This window comes from Sycon ciliatum, chromosome 12, assembly GCF_964019385.1.
Source record: "Sycon ciliatum chromosome 12, ocSycCili1.1, whole genome shotgun sequence".
NCBI classification, from domain to species: Eukaryota; Metazoa; Porifera; class Calcarea; order Leucosolenida; family Sycettidae; genus Sycon; species Sycon ciliatum.
In genome coordinates this window covers 8,957,006-8,968,450 of record NC_088654.1, presented here as the reverse complement: position 1 = coordinate 8,968,450, position 11,445 = coordinate 8,957,006, and the positions used below count along the sequence as shown (strand labels likewise).

The 11,445-nt window shown below is 45.2% G+C and overlaps 1 long non-coding RNA gene across 1 annotated transcript; it reads right to left on the bottom strand.

The window, feature by feature from the left end:
- Positions 1–1,193: 1,193 nt before the first annotated feature.
- Positions 1,194–1,839, bottom strand: LOC135828337 (uncharacterized). The gene is made up of 3 exons (XR_010555633.1): positions 1,754–1,839; positions 1,544–1,607; positions 1,194–1,224 (listed from the first exon to the last, which is right to left on the bottom strand). It is a non-coding gene; the product is annotated as an uncharacterized LOC135828337 (long non-coding RNA).
- Between the last annotated feature and the right edge of the window lie 9,606 nt (positions 1,840–11,445).

Below are 11,445 nucleotides of genomic sequence, written 5' to 3'. Positions count from 1 at the left end.
AGACTCAAAAAAAAAAAAAAAAAAAAAAAAAAAAAAACTAGTACTACAGTATACATGTAGTATCAAGAGTAAAAAAAAAAAAAAAAAAAGACATATTGCGCATGCGTGCATACGCACGCGGAGCGTATGACCTTCAGAGACCCTGCTTGCGGGAAAGACGCAGTGCAACACAAGGTGTACTAGTACACGTGTCATTATACTACTCCCTGATTCGCACTTCGTAGATGTGCAGCAAACAAGTTACAGTCCATTCATCGGAAACTGGCCCGCTGGCTTTTGAAAGTCGGATTTGGGCCAAATTGAGGATCAAAAACCCACTTTAAATCTCAAAATTCTGGGTTTTGGATCTGCTTCTCCATACATTTTGCCATGGCATACCTGTCCTAATTGTGTAAAACCTGGCTGAATTTCTATTTCCCTGTTCTTGGACTTTTCTGGCCTCAAATGTGGCAAGGAGTAATCGCACGAGTCACACGATGCAGGATGTACTGTTGTTTTCACGATATCTACAACTATGTGAGAGAGACACCAAAAAGTTAGGGTGCCAGTTTCCAATGAATGGACTGTAGTTCACGTGCCATGCACTCGTTTTATTCGCACATCGTAGATGTGCACTGACAAGTTGCCCATACAGAGCATGCCTAATCGGCTTTTCGATCGGTTAAGAGAATGTTCAAATTCGGCCATATTATGAGCTCCAAGATCAGAATTCGGCTCAACATAGTACTTGAAGTCACCGTTCCCATTACGTCATGTACATTTACATACACCCTGTTGAAGCACTGAAGCATCGGTTTTCGGCGAATTCAACATGCAAATTTTTGAAAATTCGGCGAAAAGATGGGTAATTTCTTCAAAACCACTGTTTTCGGCGAATTTTTCGCCCGGCCGATTAGGGAAATGCCTACTGTCCATGCAGGTCCATTAGATGCAAATTTCTATTTTGATCAGGATACAGTTAGAATCAACCGGCTCCGCCCGCAGTATCATGCATCAAAACAATTATTGAAGGGGTGTCACAGTGAAGCAGTGTTGCTACGCACCGCAAATCCCCTCTGCACTGCACCGAATCTATACTGGAGAATGCAGAGTGACCAGCAAAGAGTCACAACCCGCAGGTATCCAGTCACACTAAGGCAAATCCACCATTCCCCACATATTCACTGTAACAAACACAATACTGTTTACTATAATGCACTTTTATTTAAATGGACTTGGATGAGTCTGTAGAAGAGAACACAATGCACGCACACGCACGCATGCGCGGGCACACACACACACACACACACACACACACACACACACACACATCTAGGTTATAGTGTTATACACATATCTAGGGTTTAGGAAGCACGAGAATGTGTCGAAGCACCCACACATACCCCTTCATGCAGTGTACTTCAGTTGCCCAACACATTACGACTGCACAGGACCATCACAAAACACATTACGACTGCTATAGCACAGGACCATCACAAAACACTACACACTGTTACTACACTACACACACAGTTACTACACTACGCCTGTTACAAGTACTTACAAATAATTTTGAAACAAATGGCACACCCCGAAGACGGCAGCTCCAGACCTTCATACATCATCATCTGTAAAACAAAACATGAGCGCACACAAACACTATTAGTGTCACGAATACGAAAGCAGGGTAAGACAAGAGGATACGAAACAAGTAAGTATCGCTATAACGAGGGGGGGGGTAAGTATACATGTAGACAGAGCAGTGCTTACTTACAGGGTCCTAATACGCTCCACGGCATCCCGGTAGTCGGACTGCAACAGCAGCCCGACCTGGCGACCCTCCCAGTAACGGGTTAGATGGGCCGCACCCGCCAGGTGGGCGACCACGGCTGGGCTTCCCACCAGCCTTTCTCCACTGTAAAAACGAAAGAAACCGCAGAAAGCACAGTGTCATAGAGCTCTTTTGTTGGGGGAGAGAGCTAGGAGCACTGCACACTTACCATTTGTCACAATATATGATGAGAAAGAGGCGGCGCTTGACGCACCGCCTCAGGTGCTGAAACAGGGTTATTACCCCTGACATTCGAACGCTACAGTGACAAGTGAAAGCCATTTGGACTGTAATGATACTGAAGTGAAGGTGTGAACCGCAAAGCAAGGACTTTACCTTCTTCCTGTCGAATTCGCTCCCCAGCTGCATACCGACATCATCCGCTAAAACCCAATCATACCAAGTAACGCAAAGGTCATCAGTTGACCTTTTTGACTTTTCAACTCTTATCCAAAACCACCAAGAGGAAAAAACCAGGATGAAGAAGACGTCAGTTGTAGAAGCGTTTGTGGAGGAGTTGTTACATTATTCTCAGTAAATAGATATGGCTGATACATTCGGTGTAGACGTGGACGACCGGTCGTGGTCTCTCACCACGGGTCCTTTACTAATAGAAAGGCGGACGCCAATAAGAACTGTTGTGGAGGTGGCAGATCAAAACGCGCAGCAAGAAATTTGGCACGTCGATGGTAGACTCCATCAGGAGGACGGACCAGCTCTTGTTGATAGTAGGGGAGTGTCCGCCTGGTGCTATGAAGGTCGCCTTCATCGCGTTAATGAACGGGCTTGGATAGGACGGGGTAGCATCGAGTACTACCTCAACGGTGTCCGTCATAGAGCCGGCGGTCCTGCAGTCAGTTATTGTGACGCCACATGCTGTATTCTACGGTGGTATCACCAAGGAAGGCTCCACAGGGAGAATGCGCCAGCGGTTATACACAGGGAAGGTAACAATCGTGGACGGGAGTGGTACCGATACAACCTTTGGCATAAGGAAGATGGACCTGCTTTCATCTCTCAGGAGGAGGAGGGTGTCTATCAGTGGTACCTCAACGGGGTGTATTACGGTGACCACCATCAAGACCAGGCAATACACCCCATGGAGCTGCAGTATATTGATGTAGTGCCTACTAAGGTAGACTCGTCAGCAATAAGTCATGAGTCCAGTTGTGTGATTTGTCAGGATGCCCTGGATCGTCCTCTATCCAAGTTGGAGTGTGGTCATGAATTTCACTTCCACTGTATCAAGTAGTGGATCAGTTCTGCCCCCAGCCCAACTTGCCCAACCTGCCGCTACTCCATGACTGCTGAGGACTTGGTTGAGTTCTTGTAGTAATACATGACACAGCTGCATGTAGGCGACTACGAATGACCAGTCATGTGCTACAGACGGACACGGACACGCCACCCTAAGTAGCCATGAGCGGCTCTTTGGACAAGGGCAACAAAGCACCCCGTGGGCGGCCAAGGTTGACACTAGCCACAAGTCTGCTCGCTCAGTTGAATAAGCTGGGTGTGCCCATGAAGACCATGGAAGACCTTTCCAGGTGCCGGCAACAAGCAGAGGATAAGACAGACTGGAAGAAACTGTGCAGCTCGACACTCGAGGACAAATCAGTATCAGCAGCTACTACACGTTGCTGATGATGCTCACAAGACAGAAGTGGGAAAAACACTGAATTTCTTTATTTAGTGCTCAACTACGCGAAATGTGTTATTATTATTATACATGTTCAACTGTACTCAGTCTGGCTGACTGCCATTCTCTACCACACATTACCGGACACTGTTGTGGTTGTCGTCGTTATCGTCGTCGTCATTGTTGATGTTGTTGTCGGTTGTTGTCGTCGTTATCGTCGTCGTTGTTGATTTTGTTGGTGGCTGTTGCTGTCGGTTGTTGTCGGTTGTTGTCGTTTGCTGTTGGTTGTTGTTGGTTGTTGTTGATGTTGTTGTCGGTTGTTGTCGTCGTTATCGTCGTCGTTGTTGATGTTGTTATTAGTTGTTGCTGTCGGTTGTTGGTTGTTATTGGTTGTTCCTGTCGGTTGTTGGTTGTTATTGTTGATTGTTGTCGGTTGTTGTTGGCTGTTGGATGTTGTTATTAGTTGTTGCTGTCGGTTGTTGGTTGTTATTGGTTGTTGCTGTCGGTTGTTGGTTGTTATTGTTGATTGTTGTCGGTTGTTGTTGGCTGTTGGATGTTGTTGTCGGTTGTTGTCGGTTGTTGTTGGTTATTGTTCGTTGTTGTTGGTTGTTGTTGGGCGTTGTTGGTTGTTGTCGGTTGTTGTCAGGTGTTGGTGGTTGTTGTTGGTTGTTGTTGTCGGTTGTTGTCGGTTGTTGGATGTTGTTGTCGGTTGTTGGGTGTTGTTGTCGGTTGTTGGGTGTTGTTGTCGGTTGTTGGGTGTTGTTGTCGGTTGTTGGGTGTTGTTGTTGGTTGGTGTTGGTTGGTGTTGGTTGTTGTTGGTTGTTGTCGGTTGTTGTCCGTTGTTGTTGGTTGTTGTTGGTTGTTGTTGGCTGTTGTTGGTTGTTGTTGTTTGTTGTTGTCGGTTGTTGGTTGTTGTTGTGTGTTGTTGTTGGTTGTAGTTGGTTGTTGTCAGTTGTTGTTGGTTGTTGGATGTTGTTGTCGGTTGTTGTCGGTTGTTGTCGGTTGTTGTTGGTTGTTGTTGGTTGTTGTTGGCTGTTGTTGGTTGTTGTTGGTTGTTGTTGGTTGTTGTTGTTTGTTGTTGTCGGTTGTTGGTTGTTGTTGTTGTTTGTTGTTGTTGTTGGTTGTAGTTGGTTGTTGTCAGTTGTTGTTGGTTGTTGTATGTTGTTGTCGGTTGTTGTCGGTTGCTGTCGGTTGTTGTCGGTTGTTGTTGGCTGTTGTTGGCTGTTGTTGGCTGTTTTTGGTTGTTGTTGGTTGTTGTCGGTTGTTTTTGGTTGTTGTGGTTTAATCGTTATTTTGTTCATTATCCAGGAGGATGTTGCTATGATCTAGTACCATTTTTTCACATATATGAGACAAGTTTGTGTAACGTTAGTGTGACGTGGGGTATGCTGATTGGATGTGAGGTGGTGAGAGTATGCTGATTGGCGATAACAATTAGTGGAAGGGATAAAGTAATGCGCTGCTTGTGCAGCGTAGCCAAACACATGGTCAGTGGGAAACACCCTAGTACAATAAATAAAATAATAATAACATGAATTGCCACCGGCACTTGAGAGACTCGAGCCCCGCCACCTTGTTCAAATCGGACTTGGTAGCTTCATACTGGAACTTAATCATCTTCTTTTTGAGGTATGACCGTACAAAACGTGCTTGGAATTTTTCATTTTATTTTATTTTTTATTTATTTTATTTTTTCATTGCAACTTTTTTAGCAGATATCAACTTTTTTAGCAGACTCGTGAAACAACGGTGAATCTGGAACGCATAAATGGTCCATGTCAAAGGCATGACGAGTCTCGAAGTCTTCACATTCATGATGGAACCTTGTCATGATTGACGCATTCCTTGATGGTGCGCACATGAAATCACCCTGGCTCATCTTTTCCAACTCCATTCTTTTCACATCCTGCAACCCATACCCTACTAGTATCAGTGGGGATGCTAGAATCAGAAGAGGCAAGGCAGCACTCTTCCGTGGATGTATTACTCGACACAACACCACCCATACTTGTTTTCTAGAAGTTTTGACTATAATGATATATTGCAGCAGGAAGTAGTATACAGTCAAATAGGATAGGATAAGAATGAATGATCAACTGTCTGATAAAGAATGCAGTTCAGGGTTTAGAAATATGCACAAGGCATAGTCGCAGTAGGGCAGCATGGCGATTTGTTTGTCGAACTATTAGAATGCGTAGAGTGAATAGAGTGAAGTCCATATCCCGACCGGTTTCGCTGTCTGTAGCTCATCAGGGGATGCTTTAAAGAAAAGCCGTGGACTAAAAATTAATAAAATGTGAGTAGGGATATATAGTGGGTTTTTCCAGGGCAATTATCAGGTACAACCATTGGGGTAGAGGACCTCATATCCTCTCCGACGTGTTGGAGAGGGTATGAGGATAGGATTGGTTATATAAAGTAGATATCATGCTGGATATAGTGTCATAATGAGGATGTTGGTGTGAAGATGAATTCTGAATTTAAGATCTTACCTGCTTATGTACGTGAAAGGAGACTTCATGAGAAGGATGAAGAAGAAGAAGAAAAAGAGCAATACGGGGAGGAAAAACAGTGTCAACATCTTGATCATGTTTTACATGAAGGAAGATACGTGTGTTCTTCGTGTGGACTTGTCATGGCGGTGATTTACTTCCCTGAAGATGATGTGCATAGGAGATGTAGTTTGATGAAGAAGCCTTACGCGGTACATGAGCGGTTAAGCGGTGTGCATCGTCATCTTTTGCATTTTCTTTCGAAAACTGAACTCTTATCCGATCAGCTTTGCGTACACACTCTTCGGGAGCAGATACTTGCGATGAAAAAAATCCTGTTTGTACAAGAGTATAAACTATGCTATAGCATTATCCTGCATAGTATACGATACGAATGTGGATGTACTACGTAAACTGCGTTCCTACTTACCTCGTAGCAATGTATCATGGTTGAGGTTCAGTCGAATCATGAAACCTCTTCCTCAGCATTTTCCACTCCTATATGTACTGCATCTCATGGAGTCGACCAGGATGGTGTCTTCTTCTCAACTGTCCACGTTGCGTACGAATTTGCTGATTTTATCTCCATCTGATACATCTCTTATGGCATCATTGATTGATGCCTATTGTTGGGAAACCTATTCACTTGATCACGTGATTCAGAACTTGCACACGTTTGACTCTGATCTTATTTCCATACTGTATCAGTTCACTAAAGTGGCGGTATCATGTAAGGAATCTTTAAGATGAGATATGATTTTGGTGGGCATGCCGCTGATTGGACAAAATGCTTTTGGCGGGTTTGATGCTGGGTGGTCAAATGTTTTTGGTGGGCTCAATGCTGAGTGGTCAAATGTTTTTGGCGGGCTTGATGGTGATTGGTTGACCTAGCTGACACATATTTTATCACTTCAACCCGCCTCCGTCTCTGCCTTGTATAAATACGGGTGGTTGTCCTGTAGTCGAGTCATTCGTTCATCGAATACAGTGCTGATGAGTTGTTCTCCCTTCGCTTCCTGGAAGATGGATAACCTATACGAGCGGCGGGTGAGGAAGAATTCCGCTCTTCCTGCTGACCCTCCTCAAGTTGTGCTCTCTTCGAAGGCAGTACCGGCTAAGCGTCTCTATGTGTCACCTGCTCCTACCAAGCTCCACAAAGAGATTGTGGTAGATGGGTTTCAGGAGGACATGCAACTGTCCTACAAGTCATCAGGTAGATCCTTCTACAAGCCTGGTTATAAGATGTACTTCCCTTCAGGAGCTCTACCAGCCTGTGGTAGTACGGCAACAGCTCGCAAAAAGATGCTCAAGGACAGGTTTACATCGAACTGAATGAGTCCACTGAGTTCATCATTACGAACTTGATCAAGACTTGTCCATCGCTCCGTGACACTCTCCGAAGAGGACGTGTGGAGAAGATCAAGACCAACTTCTACCCATCACGTTCGTCCTACGGTCAATGTCGGGTGTACATCAACGGTGAAAGCAAGCTAGTCCCGACCAGCGGGTTCGAACTGGATGTGGAACAAGATGTTTTCATCTACCCCGGGGCAGTCTCCCTCGACATTGACGAGCAAGCGTTGAAGGTACGTCTTGCTGTTGCTCCAATCGTCTGCATCAACGTGGACCCCAGATGTTTTCATCGTTCTCTGGACGCACACATGACACTTTCTACCACGGAACTGAAACAGCTAACTGAGAGCTTCATATCATTATGCAGTGTCGCCGTCCAACATGACGATCAGCTGGTAGAGACCTTCCAATAAGTCTTTAATGAACTGCATTCTTTATCAGACAGTTGATCATTCATTCTTATCCTATCCTATTTGACTGTATACTACTTCCTGCTGCAATATATCATTATAGTCAAAACTTCTAGAAAACAAGTATGGGTGGTGTTGTGTCGAGTAATACATCCACGGAAGAGTGCTGCCTTGCCTCTTCTGATTCTAGCATCCCCACTGATACTAGTAGGGTATGGGTTGCAGGATGTGAAAAGAATGGAGTTGGAAAAGATGAGCCAGGGTGATTTCATGTGCGCACCATTAAGGAATGCGTCAATCATGACAAGGTTCCATCATGAATGTGAAGACTTCGAGACTCGTCATGCCTTTGACATGGACCATTTATGCGTTCCAGATTCACCGTTGTTTCACGAGTCTGCTAAAAAAGTTGATATCTGCTAAAAAAGTTGCAATGAAAAAATAAAATAAATAAAAAATAAAATAAAATGAAAAATTCCAAGCGCGTTTTGTACGGTCATACCTCAAAAAGAAGAAGATTAAGTTCCAGTATGAAGCTACCAAGTCCGATTTGAACAAGGTGGCGGGGCTCGAGTCTTTCAAGTGCCGGTGGCAATTCATGTTATTATTATTTTATTTATTGTACTAGGGTGTTTCCCACTGACCATGTGTTTGGCTACGCTGCACAAGCAGCGCATTACTTTATCCCTTCCACTAATTGTTATCGCCAATCAGCATACTCTCACCACCTCACATCCAATCAGCATACCCCACGTCACACTAACGTTACACAAACTTGTCTCATATATGTGAAAAAATGGTACTAGATCATAGCAACATCCTCCTGGATAATGAACAAAATAACGATTAAAACACAACAACCAAAAACAACCGACAACAACCAACAACAACCAAAAACAGCCAACAACAGCCAACAACAGCCAACAACAACCGACAACAACCGACAGCAACCGACAACAACCGACAACAACATACAACAACCAACAACAACTGACAACAACCAACTACAACCAACAACAACAACAAACAACAACAACAACCAACAACCGACAACAACAAACAACAACAACCAACAACAACCAACAACAACCAACAACAGCCAACAACAACCAACAACAACCAACAACAACCGACAACAACCGACAACAACCGACAACAACATCCAACAACCAACAACAACTGACAACAATCAACTACAACCAACAACAACACACAACAACAACCAACAACCGACAACAACAAACAACAACAACCAACAACAGCCAACAACAACCAACAACAACCAACAACAACGGACAACAACCGACAACAACCAACAACAACCAACACCAACCAACACCAACCAACAACAACACCCAACAACCGACAACAACACCCAACAACCGACAACAACACCCAACAACCGACAACAACACCCAACAACCGACAACAACATCCAACAACCGACAACAACCGACAACAACAACCAACAACAACCACCAACACCTGACAACAACCGACAACAACCAACAACGCCCAACAACAACCAACAACAACGAACAATAACCAACAACAACCGACAACAACCGACAACAACATCCAACAGCCAACAACAACCGACAACAATCAACAATAACAACCAACAACCGACAGCAACAACCAATAACAACCAACAACCGACAGCAACAACTAATAACAACATCCAACAGCCAACAACAACCGACAACAATCAACAATAACAACCAACAACCGACAGGAACAACCAATAACAACCAACAACCGACAGCAACAACTAATAACAACATCAACAACGACGACGATAACGACGACAACAACCGACAACAACATCAACAACAACCAACAACAACCAACAGCAAACGACAACAACCGACAACAACCGACAGCAACAGCCACCAACAAAATCAACAACGACGACGATAACGACGACAACAACCGACAACAACATCAACAATGACGACGACGATAACGACGACAACCACAACAGTGTCCGGTAATGTGTGGTAGAGAATGGCAGTCAGCCAGACTGAGTACAGTTGAACATGTATAATAATAATAACACATTTCGCGTAGTTGAGCACTAAATAAAGAAATTCAGTGTTTTTCCCACTTCTGTCTTGTGAGCATCATCAGCAACGTGTAGTAGCTGCTGATACTGATTTGTCCTCGAGTGTCGAGCTGCACAGTTTCTTCCAGTCTGTCTTATCCTCTGCTTGTTGCCGGCACCTGGAAAGGTCTTCCATGGTCTTCATGGGCACACCCAGCTTATTCAACTGAGCGAGCAGACTTGTGGCTAGTGTCAACCTTGGCCGCCCACGGGGTGCTTTGTTGCCCTTGTCCAAAGAGCCGCTCATGGCTACTTAGGGTGGCGTGTCCGTGTCCGTCTGTAGCACATGACTGGTCATTCGTAGTCGCCTACATGCAGCTGTGTCATGTATTACTACAAGAACTCAACCAAGTCCTCAGCAGTCATGGAGTAGCGGCAGGTTGGGCAAGTTGGGCTGGGGGCAGAACTGATCCACTACTTGATACAGTGGAAGTGAAATTCATGACCACACTCCAACTTGGATAGAGGACGATCCAGGGCATCCTGACAAATCACACAACTGGACTCATGACTTATTGCTGACGAGTCTACCTTAGTAGGCACTACATCAATATACTGCAGCTCCATGGGGTGTATTGCCTGGTCTTGATGGTGGTCACCGTAATACACCCCGTTGAGGTACCACTGATAGACACCCTCCTCCTCCTGAGAGATGAAAGCAGGTCCATCTTCCTTATGCCAAAGGTTGTATCGGTACCACTCCCGTCCACGATTGTTACCTTCCCTGTGTATAACCGCTGGCGCATTCTCCCTGTGGAGCCTTCCTTGGTGATACCACCGTAGAATACAGCATGTGGCGTCACAATAACTGACTGCAGGACCGCCGGCTCTATGACGGACACCGTTGAGGTAGTACTCGATGCTACCCCGTCCTATCCAAGCCCGTTCATTAACGCGATGAAGGCGACCTTCATAGCACCAGGCGGACACTCCCCTACTATCAACAAGAGCTGGTCCGTCCTCCTGATGGAGTCTACCATCGACGTGCCAAATTTCTTGCTGCGCGTTTTGATCTGCCACCTCCACAACAGTTCTTATTGGCGTCCGCCTTTCTATTAGTAAAGGACCCGTGGTGAGAGACCACGACCGGTCGTCCACGTCTACACCGAATGTATCAGCCATATCTATTTACTGAGAATAATGTAACAACTCCTCCACAAACGCTTCTACAACTGACGTCTTCTTCATCCTGGTTTTTTCCTCTTGGTGGTTTTGGATAAGAGTTGAAAAGTCAAAAAGGTCAACTGATGACCTTTGCGTTACTTGGTATGATTGGGTTTTAGCGGATGATGTCGGTATGCAGCTGGGGAGCGAATTCGACAGGAAGAAGGTAAAGTCCTTGCTTTGCGGTTCACACCTTCACTTCAGTATCATTACAGTCCAAATGGCTTTCACTTGTCACTGTAGCGTTCGAATGTCAGGGGTAATAACCCTGTTTCAGCACCTGAGGCGGTGCGTCAAGCGCCGCCTCTTTCTCATCATATATTGTGACAAATGGTAAGTGTGCAGTGCTCCTAGCTCTCTCCCCCAACAAAAGAGCTCTATGACACTGTGCTTTCTGCGGTTTCTTTCGTTTTTACAGTGGAGAAAGGCTGGTGGGAAGCCCAGCCGTGGTCGCCCACCTGGCGGGTGCGGCC